The 24,076-nt window shown below is 41.3% G+C and overlaps 1 long non-coding RNA gene across 1 annotated transcript in view; it reads left to right on the forward strand.

Moving 5' to 3' along the window:
• The window catches only part of LOC104148176 (uncharacterized), a 219,514-nt gene that overhangs the window by 186,811 nt on the left and 8,627 nt on the right, over positions 1-24,076 (forward strand). Inside the window, exon 18 of the long non-coding RNA XR_011143681.1 lies at positions 653-2,308. This is a non-coding gene — a long non-coding RNA (uncharacterized lncRNA). The remainder of the gene's footprint in view (positions 1-652; positions 2,309-24,076) is intronic.

The following is a 24,076-nucleotide window of genomic DNA, read 5'->3' on the forward strand; positions in this document are numbered from 1 at the left end:
GAAATTTGAGTTTTCTGGATGAAATTAAATTTGATAAAAAAAAAAAAAAAAGACTTCCAATAGGTGAAACATTTCATTTAGTTGCCAGGTATTCTTTTTTTAGACTTTAAAAAAGTAATTAAGTTTGGCTAAATTTATTCTAAAGATGTCATTCTGAAAGAAAAAAATGAAATGATTTCTTTCAAGAACATTAAAACAAAACATTCTGACTTTTTCATTCCATGCCTCCCAATAAGCTATTCACGGAGTTCAAGGTGATAGTCTGTAAATACATTTCTGAGAAAAAAAAATGCCTTTACAAATCTAATCTTGATTAACAGGAGCAAAGAGGTGAATCAGATCCTGCATATACTCACCCTTAAGGTGGGGAAAGCGAACAGAGGTGAAGGCCAATAAAATGGGTAATAATTTTTGGCACTTAAACTCTTTTTTGGAAGTCAGGTACTCAGCTGTGATGAACTGCAGATGAAGTCATGCATCTAACCCAGACTCATATAGGAAATCACTGGCAGAAACAGGAGTACAACATACTACATTTGACTCCTTGCATTGTGTGGTAACCACTTGAAAATAGTTATTTTATCATGTATATAGCTATTAACCGAAACTATAATTTTCACTTTACATTGTGATCTTTCCAAATTTTTTTTAGGGAGATTGCATGGAGCATTTATACTTGGATACCCTGTGCTGAGCTTCCACCAAAAATGTCGTCTCATTTTGTAAAAAAATATCCAGTGACTTTTCACCTCACATACACTTCAGCTACTGTCAGAAGAAAAATGCAATAAATAGTGCTATGTGAAGAAAACAAAATGATTATCCTTGCAACCTAATAAGCAATTACAAAGGGCAAATTACTTGCACCCTCTGTAATTTTTTGTCATTAGATAATTAACATCAGAGGTATTAATGATCATTTTAACAAATTACCATATAATTATAATGTGTTTCTTCATTTAGTCATACATATAGTACAAACCCTTCTAAGATTTGTGTATTAATTGAAAATACGTTATTTATTGGCTTAGCTGAGTAACAACCCACAGTGGTAACTAAACCTATTAAGGAAATGCTGGGCTGATCATAACTAGCTGTCAATCTGTTGTTACCAGAGCAATTCTTAGTGGATGCAAGTGTCACTGACCAAACCCAAATTAAGGATCAAATGAAAAAATATAAGAAGTCCTAGTATTCACTAGGATCAAAGACCTAGAAATGCCACATTTCTGACTCGTGTTAACTTCATCAGGAATGAAAGCTAAGAGTGGAACAAATGCACGCGTGAGTTTACAGGGCCAGCACATGCTGGTGGCAATGCTGCTTCTTAGATTAATTAATTTCATAACATTTCCATAATAGAGTTTTACTTAGTGTACTTTTCATAATCTAATTTTAGTTCAATTGCTTTGCACAATCTGCTCAAAATGTGTTTACGATTCAGAATTGTCAGAGTCCCCTTTTCATTTTGTGCTTTGCTGCCTTTATAAAATCTGCCTAAATTGGTGAAATAAATTAGAGGAATGCTGCCAAAAACATTTTTCCTACTATCCTAACATTTAAACTACTGCACTTGGGCCAGGTTTGCAGCACTTCCTGTGAATCGTCTCCTAGAGGTATGCGGACGCGAGCGTGGCTGGAAGAGTGAACTTCAGGAGAATGCTGCCGATTTTTGGGAAGAGGATTTTTGGATTTGTTATTATGAGGAGGGGGGCTGGAAAGCTGATTCCAAATTACCCGTTTCCAATTTGGGAATAGATATGGCCCATGTGACCTAAGCATCTTGTCAAGACAGCTTGAATTTGAAATTGTGAATATGCATGTGGATGAGCTGCAGACCCAAAATGATTCACACAATGATATGGCATATCTTTCTGAATAGGCTGAAATTCACCCCTGGGCAAAAGACCGGGAGAAAGCTCTCAACATGTGGCTCAAGCGAGATTTAAGAAGCCTCACGGCTTCACAGTGACCCCCTTGAACAGGATCAATTGCACATACAACATATATATTGAGAAAATCAAGATCCACTTGCTGACAATTCATGAAGGGGGAAACTGTTTGGAATAAATTATTCATTACAGAACTACTCAGCTTTGGCAATAAATACGAAGGTTGAAGGAGAATGGGAGCTATTCTAGCTGTAATGGTGTTTTACAGCCATTTTCAAATCTGGAGGCTTTAAGTTGATAACCAGTTGATAATAACCTGCCATTTTCTTCATTTATGTGCCTCCTGCGGGACTCCGGCTGGATTCTGCCTTCTGAGAACCCCCACGTTCACAGGATTCGATACTCAGAGGAATGAGGTAGGCAGATTGCTCCCTTTTAAGATCAGTGTCTCCTTTCCTAGGAACACTTGTGGTTCTAGCTCAGGCTTCCTCCTACCTTGACAACCACTTATACTGATGCAAGTTGCTACCCAAAGTACATCATACCTGCAGGGCTGATGTTCTGCGTTTAGGTAAAAGTAAAGACAAATGAGCATCCAAAGGCTTTTCAGCATCACCGAAATGTTAATTTCAAAAAAAAAAAATCTCAAGGACTGGCTATCTGCCTAGTTGTGTAAAACACTTAACCCCCTCCCTTGCTTATGGTTATTTATGCAGTAGGGATCTGAGGGAAGGAGCTCACAGCTGAATACATTACAGAGGAGGTGGAGTTAAAACTTTTGTCCCAGTGAAGTCAGTGGCTCAACTTACACCTTCCAGGGAGGGTAGAGCTGTACTCCAGATAGCACTGGCCATTCATTTTGCATGGATATTGAACTGCTTTTTTAATTAAAGAGAAGGATATTTTTTTTCTGCCACTGCCATTTCCAGCTGCCTGAGCAGCTATGATGACACCTTACAAAGCTGCCATTACATTGGTGATATTAGTATTAATCATGCGTTGCTTGATACTGTAATTGAATAGTTTTTACATAGATAATATTAACTGATAAAATATGGCATCCTCATGAGAAAACATTACCTTGAAATATTAGCGTTATAATATGTTAATTTCTATGGAGGATACGACTACGGATATATGAGGAGATGTAAATTTCCCAGCACTTCTACTGACAATTTCCATGTCAACATAATTCTTAGGAATTTGTACTCACTATTTTGTGATGACTTATATGATGATGTATAACAACATAAGGGGTTTTTAAAATGCAGTATTTTGACTAATGCAGTTTAGTAAATAGCATACAGGACTGTTTCTTGCTTTTGGTTCCTGGAATATTAACACAAGCTCTTGATACCACTAGGAAGTCACCAGCCTCAGTGCAAAATGCAAAAGTGAGTACTCGGGCTGCTCTGAGCACTTTGCAGCTCAGTCCTCAACCTCTTCCGCATGTTGTTAGTGAGAGAAAAGGTTCTGATACAAGGCAGCAGAATCCCTCCCTAAGTATTACAATTTGAGGCTAGAACTGAAAAAAGAGAAAAAAACAAGAAGTGGGATAGATGGCTACATGGAAGCTCTGCATTTCTCGTGAAGCTGTTTGCAAATGAGCTCCAGTTAGAAATTCATGACCAGTAAAACTTAGTACAGACAGTTCTTCCCATCTATAGACTCTTAATTCTGGTCTCCCATATGTTTTCCTCATGCCGTGGGTTGAGTGGGTGTCCCCCACAAAAAGTAGAGTCTGATTCCCTATTGCATGTATTGAAATGAACTGTGTCAGGGCCCGCGTTAACCTTGAACCCTTGGACACCAAAACACAGGGTCCACAGCATACTGCCTCATTTCTTGTGCTTATTCTTAGTGAATGGTTTACACCAATACAACTCCGTGGGCTTTGATGGCTTCTGGCTTATGCCTGTGTTCCCTGTGATTTCCTTTAGAAAAACCTAGACTCACAAGATAAAACCAGAGCCTAAGAGAACAGAATGGCACCTTGAAGGCAGAAGAGATGATAGCAGTTGGGGCACTGAATCTGTAAACAGGCAGCTAACCTGGCTGTCTCTTGTGGGCTAATCTGAATTAATTGGTGTTATTTGTGTCTTTGATACTCAAATACAGACCCTGGGGGTGGGAGTTCTCATGAAACAAGTGGCCACTTGGGAGAGCCGTCCCAGGTCCAATCATGTCATGGACTCATTTGTCTCCCACAGTAATTCACTACTCACTTCAGTCACTTTAAATGTAAAACAGCTGCTCCTGCTTAGCCCTCTTTCAAGGTACCTACCAGCAGCTTCAAACCAAGCCTGAATGGGTCCCATCCCATAATAGTCTCCCACACAGTGGTCATTTGGAAACAATTAACCCTTGATTCAAGATCCTCTTAAAGAATCCTTTTTGAGGTTTTTCTCTCTTCTGTTGCAACCCATTTCTTTATTCCCTCTCCCCTCAGATGGGAACAGTTTTATCCTTCAGGGCTGTTGTGGATCCTGCAGCTCCCTGTAAGCGGTAAGCATGCATATGGTGCTTGGGGGAGTTACAGAATTGGAATGGGGGTATTGAATTATAGGGTTATTATGTATGTTTTTGTTCCCCTCATCCATCCACACTGAAGAAACTTGCAGCTACCAAATCAAAACAGACCGGTGCTATGTCGAAAAAAGACCATTTCCTCTCTCTCTCTGCCCCCCTGCAGTACCTGGGGGTCCTATTCACTTCACGCGTGTTTGGCACCACTGCTACCCCTTGCCTCCCTTGGTCTCTGGTGATATGATGAACTGGAGATTAATCTATCTTAAGGAGAAGCACCTGGCTTTGAGCTAATAAAATATCAATTTGTAACAGGGAGGAAAAGGCTCAGTGAGAGGTCTGCATGCTTGGGGCTTTGAGACCCAGTTTGACTTGGACGTTTAATGCCGCTTGTGAATTTTAGAGCGTTCTCTGAGCACTTCAAAACCTTTCCGTGCCGTGGTCTCAACCTTCTCCAAAGTGCTGTGTTTTAGACCTGTGGCCTTTACTCTTGTCAGTGGTATTGCCCAGCCCCAAACTCTGTGGGGCCTGCCCCCTCGCAGGCACCCCCCCCCTCACCTTTCCCTTTCCTCAGGGCTTGCTGGCCAGATGTGGTGGCCCCTTGCTGTGATGTTAAACTGGCAACACCCTTGATCCAGGCAGACAGACACTCAATAGCCAACTTCTGGAAAGCCTCCCCCTGCACTGGACGGCTCTGACACAAACCAGCTGAAGACATTGCAATGCCAGAAAGTGTTACAGCTGGACTGCCTGACAGATTGGCAGCACACACGCTGATTTGGGGACCGTATTTGGGGGCCTGCAAAGTACTCACTGTCCAGGCACCGAGCCACTAATCACAGTTTACATTAGGCAATCAGATACTTTTCCACTACTGAATGATCTTTTTTTTCCCCCCCCCGCCCCTCCACCTTATGGGACCCTGTGTGTGTATAGGCGCTACCTACACTCCGTGCTTCACATCTGCACTGTATTTTAAACCATATCTAAATGATAACTATTAACGTCTGCTCAGGCAAGGACAAGGTGCCCAAATCACTGCTGTTCTGATTCCTCCTACCCATTCCCCAGCCTGACTTTTGCCTGCTTCTGTGCTGAACCACTTGATTAATTTAACCTGTGGGTTATTGAGTATAAGTAGAAATAGTTATGGAGGAGTACTATAGAGTTTCATAAAGAAAGAAAGCCTAGATGTTTAATGTCACTCTATAGGAGTGGAGAGTCTGTCCTCTTATGAAATGTTATGAGTGGTTGTAATGAAGATTTGTTCTCCGGAGTTATATTTAAGAACCATAGATTTTAGAATAATTTCTCTAGCACGTGGCTAGCTTAATCCTTTTTATATAGGAATGCTTTATTAGGAATGAATCTATGTCATCCCCATATGTCAGGTCTGAATTTTAGATTGGTCCAGCCATGATGCTGTAGCTAGATATACATTCATGTAAGATAAGTGTGCCATGGCTGGATGTCTAATGGATATAGCTTCATTTATAATCAGAAGGGCTTAGATCTGGCTTTGACCCAGAGTTTCTAATTCCAAAGGAATGCTGACATTTTGTAAAACCGGTGTCTCTGTCAGAATGAATAGCTGAAATTTTGATATTTTCCAAGCCAAAAAAGGTACTCTTAAAAATGTATACTATATTAAAACATTAGATAGCAGTTAGGTGCCAATTTAAGGAAAATATATGAACACAGAATATGAAAATTCATATTTTAATGTAAACATTGAGCTGATATTAACAAATATTTTGATGTTGGCAAAATGAAATATCATAATTTTTTCTCACCAATGTTTTTTACCACAATTTATCCTATAAAATGTTTTGATTTTAATGGAACTGTGTTTTCTGATGCATAATTATTTTTGTCCAAAAAATTACACCGTGTAAGAGGGTCCCACATTTATCCTCCTGTGGTGGGTGCTATCACAGCTGACCCAAATGAACTCCCAAGACATCCTGCGCTTGCTGGGGGTGGGAAGAGTCGACCCTGGAAGCTCAAGCAGAGCAAGGAGCAAAAAGTTAACAGAATTTGAACTGTAATTTGTGGGGTTAGTATTGCACCTTTCACTTCTCACAGATATCACTACCAGATATAACTTTGGAAGTCGTGGCTCAATTTCCCTATCTGAAAAGTGGCAACCCTGCTGCTAATTTACCCTTAAGGTCTCTGCTTAGGTAAAGCACTTGTAAGTACCAGTTAACTTTATTGCCCAATTCCTTTGCGTAAACTCATGGCTGATATGAAGAAATGGGCACACCTACTGTTATGCAGATACAAAATAAGGGTTTATTTTGGGCCCAGATTGTAGTTTCACGGTTCCTGGGGCAGAGCTGAAGCTTGCACACTCTTTATTTCCTTCCCCGGAGGACCTGGGATGCAACGACAAATAAACAACCCTGATGACAAAATGTGAGCTTTGCGAGAGTAAAAGGACATTTATTAGGTAAATATACTGTGTAGCTCTAGCAAAGGCATGCGTGCATGCACACACACTTAGCGTCTGAGTGAGAACGGAGTGGACTTGAGAAATGTATTATGCATTCAGGCAACTTCGATGTGCCACTAATAAAATTAAGTGTTGGAACATAAATGTTTTAATTTTAGTGCAAATGCTCCAAGCAATCCCCCCTCCTGTACCCTTCTTTCCCACCCCCAACGCAGACTAATCCATTTAGAGACAAATTTACATTTTATTTCTCCAAACCCTATTAGCATTAATATAAAGGTCAGCACTGAAAAGGCAGCTTCAGAAGCTAATGTGCCAGTATGCTGTGCACTGTGACCAGACGAGGGCACGTGGGTCTCTCACCCACTGAGTCTGACAAGAATTTTTAATTTAGGAGGGAGGTCTCACTCTCCAAACATTCCCATAGCTCCTGGAGGTGATCAGGCCGCCCTCCGGAAACCAAATGGGACTTCTTTTCTTCATATCCAAGGGTGGAGAGGGGAAGAAATCTCTTTGTGAAAAGCTCTGGATGCTGTGGAAAAGCTGCTGACAACATTCAGGGACTTTCAGGAAAAAAACATTCTGCTTTGCAACAGTTCTGTTCAGACAGTAACGTGCCTCGGGCTTCCCTTTTCCCATGCTTTATTAACAGGTTAGGTGGGGGGCAAACACGAGCCTCATTGCCGAGAGTTTCAGCACCTCTCGTCTCATTGTTGGCTTCAAACTCAAAGTCAGAAATCTCTATCAGGAGTATCCCCACTGCCGAGTGATGATTACAGAGCCATGAAGAGAAAATTACTCTGGTTTCAGAAGTGCGAAACGTTTGTACTAGAGCTGTATGAACTTGATGTGGTTTGTGGTTTGGTTCCAACTGAGAACCCTGCTCTGGGAAAAAGCTTACCCAGAATAATCCTGTCGAATGTACTGTGTCTTCTTATGTGTATAAAATTACGTGCACGCTAATTTTTTTGAGGATCAGAGCCAGGGATCTTGACCATGTATGCTGGACATCTAATTGACTCAGGGCTTTGTGTCTAAATCATGTGAATTTCATCTCAAGTTTCAAACAGATGTTTGGTCTGAAATCCTATGTCTTAAAATGGAATGAAGTCAGCTTCATCTCCTGGATCAAGATCCTGTGAAATTCCTGATTTTTTGTATAATCACAAAGCAGATGCCCAGGGAAAACTAAATGCTCCAAATTAGCGTCATTCCTTCAGGCAAGCTGCATCGTGCGTTGCACTGATTTCTTTTCCTTAAACGTCATGGGGTACTACCATCACCACCACTAATCCAACACAAAGAAGCCAAAGATTTATTCAAAAAAAATAACAAAACAACAAAAAACCCCTCTTAAAAACATCAAGATCCCAACAAGCACCCAAGCCACTCTGCTCTGAACTGTCTAATTCAAGAACAGACTGATAGAGCAGGTGGACATGCCAAATGTCGTTAAGTCTGCCAGAGCCCAGCCCTGAGGAACATGAAGGTGAGAAGTATATTCCACAACAAATGACCCCTGACCGAGAACTCCCCGCTACCAGTCCCCCTTGCTTTTAAATTAAACCAGTAAGCCTACTTGAGTGTCTAGCTTGAGTGTTTCATTTGATTCCACTCCAGGGGAAACACAGGCTCTCAATTAACCATTTAGTTTCATACACTGAGCCAAAGCATGGAGGCTCTTGGAGCTAATGTAGAGAATTGAGACAGGAGGTCTGAGTTCAATTCCTGTCTCCGCTACATGCTATAGCAGAATTGTTTCACGCTGTGCCTCAGTTTCCTTCTCTTATAAATAGGCATATCTGAAAATCACTTTAAAAACTCTAGGTGGAGGTAATGCGTACTGCATCTTAGTTGTATGTTCTCCCAGTATTTCTACATCTTCTTGCGTTGAGCTTCTTGCGTTTATAGTACTAAAGATTTTCATTTGATTCCCTTTTCAATGTGCTTCAACAGAAACCCATAAATAAAGAATCATCCAGCAAAGAGTAAATGAATAAAAAAGCCCAGATGTGCCTTGATAGGTAAGGGCTGAAGGAATGCCATAGTTTTCATACCATTGCATAGGCCGACATTTGAAAGATTAGGGACTGCTGAATGCATCACTGCGGATCAGCACAAAGTTATTTGCAGTTGTTTCTGTAATCATGTTGCTCGAGGAGAAAATTCACAGTATGTCTTGCTGTCTCCCTGCCTCCCAAAACATGCACCCTGCCACCTGTGTGCAATGCTGGGCAGTGTTAATGCCCTGTGTTGTGGTGGAAGCCATATAAATTAATTGACTGGCTAAACACCTGCTCTCTTTTTACTCCTTCCTTTTTTGCTTACAGTTCTCTATTTAGCTGGATGGACTTGCCTTTTTTTTTTTTTTTTAATCTATTCAGACTTTCTTAAGAGGTCGTAGATATGTTTGGTCCGTACGAAATGTAGAGCTAGACATCTGGGTTTGAAAGACAATTTTCTGTTGACTTAGCATGAGCTGGAACTGAAAAATCGGGGCCTCTAATCCACGCTGTTTGAATCAACTAAAGTAAAAAGCTCACTTCCAGTCTACATAAGTGAACCCTTAGCAGTATGCAAACATTGCCATAGCCTTCAAGAAGGAATGGTTCTGTCGTTCCTTCTCTCACTGCCATGGTCCGCTGTATGACTTCTTTTCCTTTGATTTTTGGAGTATGAGTGCCTGAGAAAATTGACAGTTTAATATTCATTCTTAGCTTGGTTTCATAATGAAGTGATGTTTGCTTGATTTCTCTTTATGTAGATGTATGCATAGAAATTCCTGCTATCCCCCCTTGGTAATTCTGAATCTTCTGGGAGATTTCAAACAGCCCCAAAACAGCAGTATTAAATTCCTGCAAGTTTGATGAAAACAGGTGGGCAGAGATGAGAGGAACTATTAATGCACCCGTTCAGGGAAAGACCATCCCTTGAGTTCAGTCCTCATTAGCTACCAAAGAATTCACGTTAGGGAAGCCCTGCAAATGCTTTACCCACAGGAGAAGTTTCAGCTGATATTTTCAACTTTCTAGACACCAGAGACTTGAAGTACAGCCTCTGATGCATGTGAAACCAAAGCACCCTACTTCTGTTAGTGGCCTATTTTCTACTTGGAAGGACAATTTCACTAAGTAAGAAAAAATTGGGAAAGCTTACTCCAGATAAAGAGCCCTAGTTTTCCCAGCACCTTGAGGGATGGGATGCAACTCCATGAACATCAATGGTTGGTGGCCTTCCTAATCCATACTGTCATTAATAAGACAAGCAGGCCTTGTGAGAGAGTATATCTCTGTACTGTACATCATCATACAGTTGGCTTCACGTGAAGGCTGTAGGAAGATGGATTTTAAGTCTTACATCTCAAAGCTTTGTTGATATTCCTGGTAGAGTTGAAAGAGAAGTTTGCAATATTGGTGGATAAATCTTAAGGAGGTTCATGTAGGAGCACTTAATATGATTAGGGAGATAGCTCTTTTGGTGCTCAGCCAAAATGATCAGAGCTTCTTTAATATTTGAAATGTTCAAGATTTTGGATAGGAAATCTCAAGAAATATGGATTTTCTTTGGAGATCACTGTTAATTGTTGTTTTCTCTTGGGCAGGCCCCAGGAAAGCAGCCTCCTCATGGATATTTTTGCTCAATGTTTTGTCTAAGATTAATTGAGCCCAAGCCCCCTAGAGCAAGGTACCTGACAGTCAGTTTTACTGACTTGGCAAGGTATGGGCCAAGTCTTCCAAAGGTGTAGTTCTGTTGTAGCTCCATTGACTTCTGTAGAGCTAAATAAAGTCAGTGGAGCTACAAAAAATAGGGGACAACAATGTGTCCCCTAGTGCTCACTGTAGCTCTCAAAGTCTGGACCAGCTTCACTAAATGCCAAAGTAGGAACTAGCTTTTTTTAGGCACTGGTTTATTAGCTGGTGGTTTAAATCCTCTTTGGGAATTTGGAGGGGAGGTCCCTGGGCCCTTAAGATTAGGACGTTTGGAGGTATCTAAAGGACTTCTTGTTTCTGACAGAGGTTTGGGTTACTCTTCACTATAATTGAAGCACATAGATGTGGCTTTACATCTAATTTAGATCAGATGGGGAGGAGGGAAGGAACAACCCTCAGCAGTTAATTCCAGACAAGGTGATTTTTGATTCACTAAACTGAAACATATATATTTTAGTTTAATAGTGACCTACCCTTTGTAAACATATGTACAGGAGAATGTGGGCCCCCTAATGACATCTGAACGGGGGTAGCATGGCACTATAGAAATAAACAAAACCAGGCACCCAGCAGTGAGGAAGACGTCAAATTAAAACTCCTTAAAGAAAACTCTCACTTCCCATTTGCTAAATCACTCATTCTGTAAATGTCCCTGCTGTTGGTGCTACCACATATAATGTGATCAATAGTATTATTCTCTAGTGTTCCCCCAATTGACTGGTGGAAGAAGATGCCTGGTGGAAGAGGAAGGGGGTGGGATGTGGAGCGAGGGGGCTGGGAGGAGGAAACTGTACTTGATCCTTATGGAAGTCAGTTAAAATTAATTGGAAAAAGCTTTTAAAGACCTAAGATGAAGACCAAATGTATCTCAGACCTGCGGCCTCATCCCCGACACTGAATGCGAAGGTCATTGCAAAGCTGTAGATTTATGCGGAAGGCTTGGGTGATGGAAAATGAGACAAAAGCATTTGGATTTTATTATTCCATTTACTCTGACCCTGGGCCATAAAGGGTTTGGAGAGCCTGTTTTATGTATTCAGCTGGTTGCCACACTGACAAGCATTTGGAGCCACTTAAATAAACCACCCCAACCCACAGCTGCAACAACACCATATCAAATACAGGTTAGAGTTGAAATGTAGAGCCAGCAGCACAGCGTCTCCAGCAGGTGCATGCAGAGTGTTTTTTAACCCCCTTGGTTTTGGAATAGTTCCCTTATTTATCTATTGGCTTTGATTTAAAGACCATTTAATCACTGGTATAGATTCCATGTTAAATCGCACGCAGGCACACACTCACAAACACATGTACTGGCTGAGCAAGCCACTTTCTTCTGTGCCTCCTATTTCCTGATTTTTCAGGGGACTAATATAGAGTTTAAAAACCTCACGTTTTGGGCCAAAGCAGGGCAATTTTGTCCCATCTGCCCCTTTCCCAGGCTGCTCCTGTACACCCACTGAATCTTTTGGATTCCTGGCAGCACTACTGCTTCGAAGCAGTGAGAGACAGGAAAGAATGATGTATTGAGAAGGGGGAGCGGGAGTAAGAGTTTAGCTTAGAAAGAGGGGAAAATAGAGCATGTGTTTGGACTGATGACAGCAAAACTAGGTATCCAGGCGTGCTGGGAAAAGGGAAAAAGGCGGACAGTCAACCATGCATCCGCTCACTCAGAAATCGGTGGGAAACCTAATATTGAGTTTCTTAATGTGTCTTGCACACTGTATGTGTAATGTGCAGTGTTGTGTAGACATGTTGAGAGTCTCCAATGGGTCTAGGGTGTATTGCTCCTACGTAAAGGTGGATATTAAGCATAAGGAATTCACAGACGTTCAGGTTTTGCAAAGAATTCACTTTTACACTTTTGTTCCCATTTTCCATTGATTTTGTGTGATTGCTCATGCTCCTGATTTCAAATGCCAGTATTACCACCGTGGGTGCAAGTTCTTGTGCAAACTGCTGCGTTTGTTCACGCAGGCCAAGTTGCTCATTTATTAGATTTAAGGAAAGCAATTCACCTTGAAATAGGGATCACAACTATCCAGGGCAAAACATTTAATAGCCAAGAGAGCTTAAAAAATGGCAAAAGTGTATGTCAAATACATTTGAGTAACAAAGCAATTGCAATCTCCTCTCAATATCCCACTAGCTGGTGAAAGGGGCTAATTTATGTGCTGTGAATTTTGCACTCAGCCCTCTTCCTAGAGGCTATTCTTTCAGTAGAGAGTCGAAACACATGACGGCTGAGATGAAATGTTGGAAGAGATTGCATTGCACTAGTCTGTATTTTCTAATCGTGGCTAGATAAGCAGAAGACAAGGGTTTCTAGGACTTTTAATTCCAAAATTCACAATTGTTAATAGTTTGTTTTTCTCCCTAGCACTTTTCCATGGGGATCAAAGCAAATTCTCTTAATGAGCACCTCTAGTCATGTAATGCTAGGAGTATTACAATAAAAGCTAGAGTAGCCAGGACATCTTGCAGTGTTTTAATTCTTTTCATATTTTTGTGCTTTTTGTATTTTGTTTTGAGTGCCAGGCATTGGACAATCTACATAATAATCTAGAATAAAATAGAGACTGGTAACATTTAACAAAATTCAAGGGCTCCTTCTGAATTAAGCATCTCTCATTAGAGTGAAAGGACAATAATAGTAATTCTCACTTTCATAAAGAAGAGAATGCAGTCAGTCCCATCTTAGCCTTGAAGATAACACTGTGTAACAGACAGCTGTTCTCTGCAGTAGGTGCAGGCTCAAACTTTAAATCCCAGGCAATATGCTCCTGCAGTGGGAGAGGATGATAGTCTGAAACTTTGTTTGGTTAAACCAGTAGGAATCCTTAATGACCTGAAATCTGACTTTCTTTTGAGCTTGGGGCATGAACATGCAAGGTGGGATGTTCTCACCTGACTCTCGGGTATCTATATCGTAGCTGTCCACAGCTGAGGCGGTCACCCTTCAGCGGGCAGAAATGGGCCCCTACATCTCATCCTGAAGTAGACAGAGCAGATGAACTGTGCACTACAAATGCCCTTTCTCTCTGCTGACTACAGTGGAGTACCTGCTTGATGAGATCAGATGTAGACATCTACCTTATAGACATGTAAAATTACATGAGGCGAATCCCAAGCGGAGTCACCTTATCAGCTCTTTGCTGTTGTGAAGGCCTGGTGTCTCTCTTGTCTGTCCTGCTCTCTGCCTGGAGTGTGCAACAATCTGTCTCCTGATTTCTGAAATGCTCTCATTTAATTAATGTCACTGGGCTCAGCTTAGAAATATATGAGTGAAATATAATTGCGTGGGACAGAAAGAGAGTTGAAGGAGATGAACTGAAGGTCTATCCTGGCCTTAGACTCAAAGAAACTGAACCTGAGCCAAAGGTTGTGCATAGCTGTTACCCGTAACGTAATCTGAACGAACTCCTGATCCAAACCATTCAAGGGAGTCCAAAGCCCAGTGCTCAGCTTTTTATTCAGTAGTTATTGATGTACTCTCAATATTCACATTTGGGGCAAACCAAAATTCTTAGACCTAGTTTTCTAACATCTGGAAATCAATTAAAAAGGATTCTTATTTGCTTTCATATGTTAATTAATCTTACTGGATTGGGTGGACTTGATGCCGTGACCACTTCACTCAGGAGATTCCTCCATGTTTTACAGACATTTCACAATAGAAATGAGTGGAAGCTTGAGTTTTCTCTGAATAGAAATTGTTTAAATGTTTGTTGAAAAATGATCTGACAAACAAAAATAGTATATTATTTTGGACAAAAACCACCCCAAACTGAATCACAGTTTTGTCTGAGGTCTTCTCGCTGAAATATTGAAAACTTAAAACAAATACCTGTTGCATGTGAGTGTATGAATGCAGTGTTCTACCAGATAGTATCATCTACACTTATATGATTGCTAGCAATAAATGCTTACTGAGTAAAACTTACTGAGGCTAATACCCTACGTAGCCAGTCCTATGACGCCAGTTGCTAGAGAAAGAGAACTAGGAAAGCCTCACATTTTCTTATATTGTTAAAACTTGAAATCTTCCATAAGACACTTACATGTTCCAAAGCAAAGAACGATTAGGTCGGATGAAATGATAATCAAATCTGTCTAGTTCCTCGCATCCAGAACTGGTTCCTTTCTGTCTAGCTTAATCCCCTTTCGGCTGCGCTGATAGGGAAAGTGCTGGTAACAAAACTGGCAATTCCATACTGTGCGTCTGCAGCCAAATATGGCAGAGCTTCGCTGTGTTATCCATAATGGTCACAGAAGCAGGTGAGAAAGACAGGATGAATGAGCCGAATCCCCAAATTGCCACTTTGTTGTGTGGAAAACTGGGGTCATTTGGCTCCTACAGTCACTGCTGACTGTCCAGTGTTACGTGAGTCATAAAGCAAGACAGCTTTATATTATCAGCTTACTAATCTAGTATAGACCTGTTTAAAACAAATGAAAAAGGAAAAAAAATACCATATAGCCGCGTGTACAGTGGTTCCTGCTGATCAGTGACTTTCCCTGAAATTGGGACAGTTGCATTTTAATTGACTTTTTCCCCTACAGCATTGCATTGGGAAATCAACTCTGATATACTTGCAGCAAGGTGGAAAACAGTTGAACTCTTGTCAGGTTTCTGTAGAGATCAGATGGTATTTATTTGCTGTGGTGCTCTCTTGGGCTAGATTCAAACTCAAGTTCTGCAGATTACAGGGAAAATCTTTGGAGCCTCAGATGGATTTTGCACTGACTAAATTTAGAAATATTAGCAATTAAACCTGAAGCTGAGTTCCTTTTTCTTGGCATTCCTGTGAAATGTTGCATTAAGGAGAGAACAGGGCAAAAGTAAGAGCTGGTGGACTAGGCAGAAGGATAAAAGATTCATGAATATTTCTGCTAATAAAAAGTGCTGAGCTTGGCCTATTTGATTCATGGGGTCATATTATGCATTATTTTTGAGTATTCAGATGACCTTCAGGAATCTGTAAAACTTTAATGAAAGTAGAGAAATCTTTGATTTTTTTAACCCAAACTATGCTTTGAAAGAGCACCCATCACATTCAGACACAATTTAATCTCAATTCTAGAGAAAATACGGTTTCTTGCAGTATTTCTGTTAAAAATATAGGCCACATTGATAGACTAGATACTTTTTTTTAATTATTATTCTTTCCTAAAAGAAATTGCAGCCACTTCATTTGTTTTGGTAATATGATGTTCACTATTTATTATCCGTCATTCATTAAAAAATTAGTTGTAGGCATCTAATCAGAAGGTAGAAAAAATGCCACATCACTGCAGTCACATCACTGACGTGACCGATAGACAAAAAGGTTTTGAATGTCCCATCACCTGCACGTTATTTCTGCCAAGTTTTCAACAAATATTTCTGAATAACAAAAACATTAGTAGGAATCAGTATCCATTTTCAAGCTATGATGCAGTGAAAATTAAAGAGGGACAATTCATCACAGGTTATTACTGAAAAAAAATAACACAAGGCGGATGAGAATCCCAGCCCAGTTGCCTATCATGTAACCTTATGAAATACTTTTGCTGTTTATAGGTCCTCTAGCCAAATGCAGGCTCTGAACAAAACGCAGCCCTGCCGAGCAAACTGCTTCCTAGCTGCAAGCATGGCGACCATTCCTGCAAACAAAGAGAGAAGAAAATATGTAAATTTAAACAAATTCACAGCTCTTTTTATTCAGGAAAAAAGCTTTCATGTTATTTGAAATATCCAGACTGCTAGAGTAATGTTCTTACATATAAATGGAAATCCTTTTTGATATTTACACTACTGATTTCTGCACTTTCTTTAATCTCTGCTTTCAAATTAATAGACAATAACATCAGATTCCTTCCTTGGCTCACTCAGCACTTGTGCATATTTACCCAAGTGTCTAGAGTGGAGATTGTACACATATCTCTAATCCACCTGCCTATGTTAGTTAAAAGCCCAGATAAAATCAGCAGCACTTAAATCTTAACCTTTTAAGTCTGAAATGTTTTTAAAGTCTGGGCTCATGGCAACTCCACTGAAGAGGGGGAGAGAGGTGGAAGTTGAATGTAAAACATTTCACAGCTTGAACTATTGTTTCTTTCCAGTGGAAACTCAGCTCGGGAGTCCCGTAAGAGTGTTACTCTGAGAACATTAGTAAAGCTGACCGGCTCGTAAAGTTTGTGCTCGTGTTGAGTGCTCCTAGCCTCCGCGAGTCAGCTTCGTTTTCCTTCCCATCGATAGACTGCTCCTGGAAATCCTAGCAAGGGCAGGAGCTAATGCAGGGAGCGAGAGCCGGGGGAACTGGTGCTCTCCTTCCTCCTCTTTGCCTTTCGCTTCAGTGTTTGGCTCGGGACTCTTTCAAGGCCACTGGCTGATTTAACACCTGATTGGCCCCAGGACGGCAAAGACCCTCTCGCAGCATGTTGCGCTCCCGTCCTCCTTCAGTGCTGGTAGGTCTCTTGTTGGCTTCCCATGGGAGCTGGGCCTGAGCGAAGGTACGCACCTATTCCTGGAGAATGAATGGCCGGTTTATGCGGGGGAGATGAATGGGGCAGTAAGGCAGTCTAGGTCAGTTATTTAGCATAAAAAAAGCAGTATTGCCTAAGGAAGTGTGGAGCAAAGGAGTACAAAGGTGTATATACATCCTCCTCATACAGTGCTCCTCAGGGAGTGCTTTAATTAGCAAGGAGGGCAAATTACTTGAGACATTGTATGTGGAGTTATGGGGACAGCTACATCTCCCTGGAGCCTGTGCTGCTCTCTGAGCGGAACAGAGGCCGGCACTGTATTCACTGGGTATTTGCTGGGCATTTCTTCAGTCCGCTGCAGTTCACCCCGAGTCATACATCCCTTGTGGGCCCAAGCACTAAGGGTTGTTGTTGTTGGGGTTTTTTTTTTTTTTAATTTACTCCAAAGCTGACACTGGGGGAAAGGGCTAGCTGGGGAGCAAGGATGGGGAAAGTATGTATGCATCTTTCTTTTGCCCGTCTCTTTTTCTCTCAATCTACCCTCAACAAGGCTGTCTATAGAATATAGCATAATGCTGTATTGTTTGGTTAGAGATTTAATTTCACTCCATCACAAGCTACCATCGGAGCCCCTGTCATTGCAATTTGTCACAGTTTTTTGTGTGCTATATCTCACTGAAGTCACATCTCCTCCTCAGCCCATTGCATAATCTCCTAGTCTGGAACAAAGCTCTCCAACATAATGAAAGAGGTGAAATCAGGAAAGGGAAAGTCAATGGTTACCGTTATCACTATAGAGCTCACTCCCACTGGCTCTGCAGGTTCAGTCACACCAAGCAAAGCAGAGTAAGAAGGACATGCTGTGTGTGTGTGTGTTTTTTTTTCTAAGCCCATTTATTGAACCTACAGGCAACACCATTGGCTGCTGAGAGATGTAATCCTATTCCCTCCTGCAGACCACCAGCCATAAAGAGGCTGTGGGATGTCCCACTGGCCCACCAGGGAGTTGAGAGCCTCCAAAATAGATATCACAGGGAAAGGAGTGGAGAAATCAGTTTACTTTAAAGGAGAGGATTGACTCACGTCTCAGGCTAATACGTTATGCTCAGGAAAAAACCCTAAACTGTCTGAAACAAGATAGAATAGCATAGTTTAAAGGAAAAATGAACATCTGCCAAAATAAGCAGGATTTTATTTTTTATAGAAGGGTGGTCAGGGACTCACTTACGTGTTGAAGGCTGAATTTCAAAATGTAGCTTAACAGAGAACTGCTTAAATCTCATGAGGAATCGTATGCTCGTTCATAAGGCTGCCCGTGTGCTCAGAACTGCACACCTTGCTGCACTGCCCCGGTGAGGACCTCAGCTTCCACCCTGCATTGCTCCTGGGGCACGAGAGCAACATCTCAATGTTCTTGCTTGATTAAAAAATTAAAAACTTTGTTTTTTTTTTTTGAGATTCACTTACCACAATATCACCCTAAACAACATGTTGACTCTCAAAAGGCAACATATACTGGAGAAAGAGGCTTCATAAAGTCCACTGTGGGCTTTGTTATTGCTATTGATTTCCTGCAAAAGGTGTTTGTATGGAAGAGAGGGTAGGTAGTGGAGTGAGACAGGTAACTAATTCATAGGATAATACTATTTTTGTTCCTTAGATGTGTCATTGTGGCTCTGTTTGCTCAGAACTTGTGTTAAATCTGGCCACTCTTTCTCAGTGGTTGATAAGTAGATGTAGGCACCCAAATTGGAAATATCAGGAAAAGCACTTTACCAGGCTGGAGTTCACAGGCAAAATGCATTGATTTGTATGTGCAGCGTACCAGATCTGGCACCAGAATTCTGCTGAAAATTCATTTTGAGGGCTTCTTAAGAAATGTAAATAGTATCCCCTATGAGGGTTTTCAATTTCTCCAAGAGAAACAAGACAAAAGAAAAATCTGAAACATGAAATGTTTGTGGCCTTGGGTGAACTCTTTAATGTTATAATTTCTGCTAAAGGTTACTTTTTTTCCAATAGAAAAACTGCATTTCAGTTGAAACTTTGCACTGAGAAATCACCAAGTTTTGATCTTTTCTGAACACTGTCCTTTGACATTATATAAAGAGAAAATATAAGGTATTCACAAGACATGTATCAATTTGACATCAGTGTAACATTTCTTAAGTGGCTCATTCAGGAGTGAAGCCCATGACTAACAGGCAAATGGCAGTAAGATACAAGGAAAGATGGTTTTACAAAGGAGAGCAATAAGAAAGGAAAATGTTACACTGTTTCCACCGTGTGTTTTATAAGGAAGATCAGGGTAACAATGAGTCACTATGGAAAGGATTTATGGGGCTACGGAGCTAAAAGTCTGTAAAGATTAAAATTCTGATGGGGTTTGGATTTGGAATTGTTTCTGAGTTTAGTTTTATCCAGCACACTATCCAAGTTATTAATCCTCTTGTGTTTTCTAAGCTGGGTAACTCATTGTCAATATGCTCCCTGGGCCAATTTCAGGCATGCCGGCCCGCAGCCTGGTGTAATATTTCTTCAGGCGAATCACTGGGTGGTCTTGTCTTGTCTTGTGAAGAGTGAGAAGCAGATAGCAGGAGACTTTCAAGATTGCTGTTGCAGGCATCAGTCTTTGAGTGGAAAATAATCCACCTGGAAGGACCCTGCCTTTCCAAAGAGGGGCAGCCAGAGCTCCGATTGGGAGATAAGTTACACTCTGAAATGTTTGCAGGGAAGGTGCAATTTGTCAGTGAGAGGCAAGGCTTGTGATTCGGGCTCTCTGGTGTCTGTTAGCAGCATCTGCCACTCGCATCCACTTGCAGCTTCTCTGGAATCTCTGCACTAGAAAGCAGCGCACTTCACTGCTCTGGGAGAGCAGGTGACTGGCATCAGCCGGCAGTTAACCCCCCTGACAAAACCCAGAGACGTGTTGACTAGCTGCAGAAAGTGTCTAGTGTCCGGCTTTCCTCAGTGATGGCCGTATGATCTTTTGCAGCGTAGGACACAAAGGGAGCCAAATTGGGACAATCCCAAGTCAAAATAAAGTAGGCAGGGTAAGTGCTCTGTGATAGTCTCAGCTCCGGAGCTGCTATCAACCACTTTTTCCTCACATCATGAATGCTGAGATGCTCTTGGAGGAAGAAGATATGGCTTGAAAGAGAATCAAATAGTTTAGTTTGGGCTGTTTGCTCTTATGGGCAGCATTTACCCCCTGTGGATGCTGTCAGAGAGGGCAAGACGCCGGTGGACTGCAATGCCTGTGGTGAAGAGCACGGACCCAGTGTTTTGAGCGTGGAAGCCAGGGGTATTCCTCCCTGTTAATCCCGTGGTATCTCTGAACTGCTGATGAGGCTGATCTCAGACCTTGCCCCTAAGGACAAGAACTCTAGGTCAGATTCACTGTAGCTGTAAGTTTTTGCAAGCATCTTCTCCCCTAGAGCTTTGAACATCAGGAGAGGATATCATGTTTCATGGAAAAGAGCATGATATTGTGCCTAGGCATTTGATTTTACAAAGGAAGTTGGTGAATTTGTCACTTGCCTGCGTAGCTCCTGTTTTTGCTTTTGTTTTAGCAGTTTACACAGGCTAATGCGATCAGATGGAGCCAAGATCCCTTTTCTTTCGATGCTGAAATATTTTTACAAAGAGAAGGGTCAAGCTGTTCACAGCTCAAGCTCGACTGGCGTAAAGTAGCCCAATTGAATTTATCCAAATTATCTATACTTGTGTTAGAACAATGAGTCATGAGATTTATGACACTGCTATTTCTTGTCCCAGCTGGAACTACCACTAGAACATTTTTGTGTGCTGGTCTGGCATTCTCAGCTCTGATCCCATCTGGAGCAAGTGAGTAAAATGCACCTGAATGGGAAACATTTAGCTGAACATTTCAGAACGTTAAACCACAACATCGGAGATTGAGACCTCAAAGGTCATGTCACGGGGCCCAGACTTGAAGAACAATTTGTATTTGTTCCAATAAAGGCAGTACTAGACTATCAGGAAAAAGACATAAGCAGAGAGATTATCTGATGCCCTAGAACTCAAATGCCGGAGACAATTTCTGAAGTTTTGTATGTGAATGACCACGTGCCCCAGAATGTTTATTGCTTCAATTCGCTCCTTGTTTTTGGTATAACTTACAGAAGGAACGCAAGGATCTTTCGTAGTAAAAGTGACTTTTATTATTCTCATTATGCATGTACATTAACTTCAATCTACTGGCATAAATTAGGAAGTTTAGGGGCTGCTCAAACATAGTCTCTTTAGCTAGAGATCTTTGAAGACTACACGTGAGTCGTAAATTGGAGTACTATAGGTTGTCGTACCATGCTCATCTCTGATAAACCTAAGCTCTGTTAAGAACTCTCCTCACATGGGAGGATTTTCCATTAGCTTGTTAAGGCCAAACACCATGATTTTGTATTGCCTGGGTAGTGCTTAGTGACTTGAAATGATGGAAGAAAATCTGGGCCTTTACAGTCTCCAGGAGCAGATTCTAAAAGCACAGAAACTGAGGCAAGGACTTCAGGGCCTGGTTTTAGGGTTGTATGTGTGCAGGAAGCATCCCCTAACAGCAGTTTTGTTCAGTTTCCTTGTATCTTCAGAAAGATATTCTTCCAAAACAATGCTAAAGACACGCTACTTACAAAATGTGTCTGAATGACTGCTTGTGAAAGGTGCCTACGTGACAAAATGAATGAGGTTATTTTCATTATTTTTACACTTTTAAATATATCATTATATTTATTTTTGTATTATACTTTTGTATTAGTATGCATCAGCTACGTATCTTGCAAAGTGATCTCCAAAACAGTCTGAAAAATCATGTTGAAGAGAGAGGCTGAGGCCTGATTAAGAAACACCTAGTAATGGATGTCGTATAGCTTTGAAAACATCTCTCTACTTCCGTGTTACAGCATCACTTTACTTGTAGCTGAGTGGGCAAGGGAAAAGATGTTGAACTGACTTTTGTGTAAGATACACTTCATGAAATGAAAGAGGGCAGAAAACTTTATTGCCAATCAGTAGGTCTTCACAATGCCATAATCTGTTCCTATTTCTAGACATTTTATGTAAGATAATGATGAGAATTTGTTTGAGGTTTTGCTCAGGAGCTTGGCTGGGTCCTAATGGCACTAAATTCCTATCATAGGATTTTAGTACATGGATTCCCGCTCTGTGAAGGTAGCCCGTGTGACCCTAGGCAAATCACTTGTGATCAGTTTTTCAGTAGTTCTTCAGCAAGTTCTTATAAGTGCTTAAGGAGGTTAAGTGCCAGAATCCTATTAATTTAGTTTTGAAAAGCTGGCCTTTAGTCTCTCTGGCCCATATTTTCATAGGCATTTATGATCCCAACTGCCTTTGCAGATTTGCCCCTCTGTGCCCTCAGTAAAAGATGGATAATAGCGCTTCCCTATCTACCAGAGATGCTGGGAGGATAAGTACATTAAAGATTACGCAGAAGTCACTTAGACTGGCTGATCGCACAGGTGTATTTACATGGCCTGATGCTCTTCCCATTAACTCATTTGAAATAAATGGAAATGCAGTGGTAATAAAACTCATGTCATCAAAGGATCAGTCTTAAAATGTAACGTCCTGTTCAGAGACTGAATGAGTGTAAAACCTGAGCGGAGAGGACTTGTCCTACTGAGATACATATAGGATGGAAGACTTTCATCTTGTCATCTCTTACCATGATTGCGGGGGCAAACTGAAGACACTAGCTTTTACAGAAGCACTTTTGCTTCTAAAGCCGCTGTCTAAATTAGCCGAAATATCAGAACTGGTCTGATATTCACATTACCTACTGATTTACTTTTGAGGTGAAATGAGCACAAACACTTTGGTAGGGAAGGATGGGAATTTACACTCCAGCAAATAGCTGAACATAAATGACATTCAGCCTATATGGAAGCATACATTTTATAGGAAACTGCATTGGTTATGCTTGAGAAATCTTTCTAGGACACCCGTTGCCCTGAGACTTATGTATCTGCATAAAGCCTACACCATTAGAAACTGAACAGAACGGGCTATCTCTCCCACGGTCTTAAGTGAACACTTTTCCTTTTGTCTGGGGCACCCTTTTCGAAACTTGAAATCCAATTGGCCAACAATTAAAGCCAATTAGCACGTGAGGAAAATAAACCGCAGGTTCCACTTCTGTGTATTTCCTGGGCTGTTAGAAAGCCTAGTTAGCTCAAGGCATTAGCATAGTTCAGAATCGGTCAAGGCACACAGCAGAGACTAGTTGGCTTAAAGTATTAGAAGGCTCTGATAGGGGCCTGGCTGCACGGCAGTGTTATTCGGAGCTCACAGCTGCCAAGCATTCTTGACAGGAGATGAGGCAGATGTCCAAGGACAATCAAAGAGAGAAGAAAGTTTAAGCCAACGTTTGCCTATCTCATATTCTCTACTTGATCCTCTCCTCAAAGACAAGGCACAGCTGTTGCACTTCAAGGTCTATCTGGCTGAACCCACCAGCTCCTCCCTTTCTCCCTCCTGGCCTGCCTCAGCTTTCTGTGTGTTGGACTTTGGCAACCTACCAGACCTCATTAACTCCTAACAGGACAATTCATGACATTAAATGGGCCTTATTTAATCTTTTTGTATGTGTATGAGTATTTGAGTACAGTTCTGCCGCATACTAATTGCATGAAAATGTGGCGAGTTATCGTGATGCAAGTGGTGCCCACCAGCCTGCAAGGGATCAGCTTAGGCCACGGGAACAAGCACTGTAACATTAACAAGGTGATTTGTTATAGCTGTGATGGCAAAGGTGATACAAAAACAGCAGACAAAAGTGTTTCGTAGACAAAGGCATCAAGAGGCTCGGTCGTTTCGCTCTCACTGATGAATAAAAATACAGGAACTGTTGTGGTAATGAATGCTGTGAATGATGGCAGGTGTATTAGTAAGAAGAGGAGTGTCATATCTGTAGCTCCCAGCCCGTCACAACAATTGATCCCACTTACAGCCTGCTCTCTGTGGCCCTCTTTTCTCATTGATAGTTTGGTTTTGGC

This window comes from Struthio camelus, chromosome 12, assembly GCF_040807025.1.
Source record: "Struthio camelus isolate bStrCam1 chromosome 12, bStrCam1.hap1, whole genome shotgun sequence".
Lineage (NCBI taxonomy): Eukaryota > Metazoa > Chordata > Aves > Struthioniformes > Struthionidae > Struthio > Struthio camelus.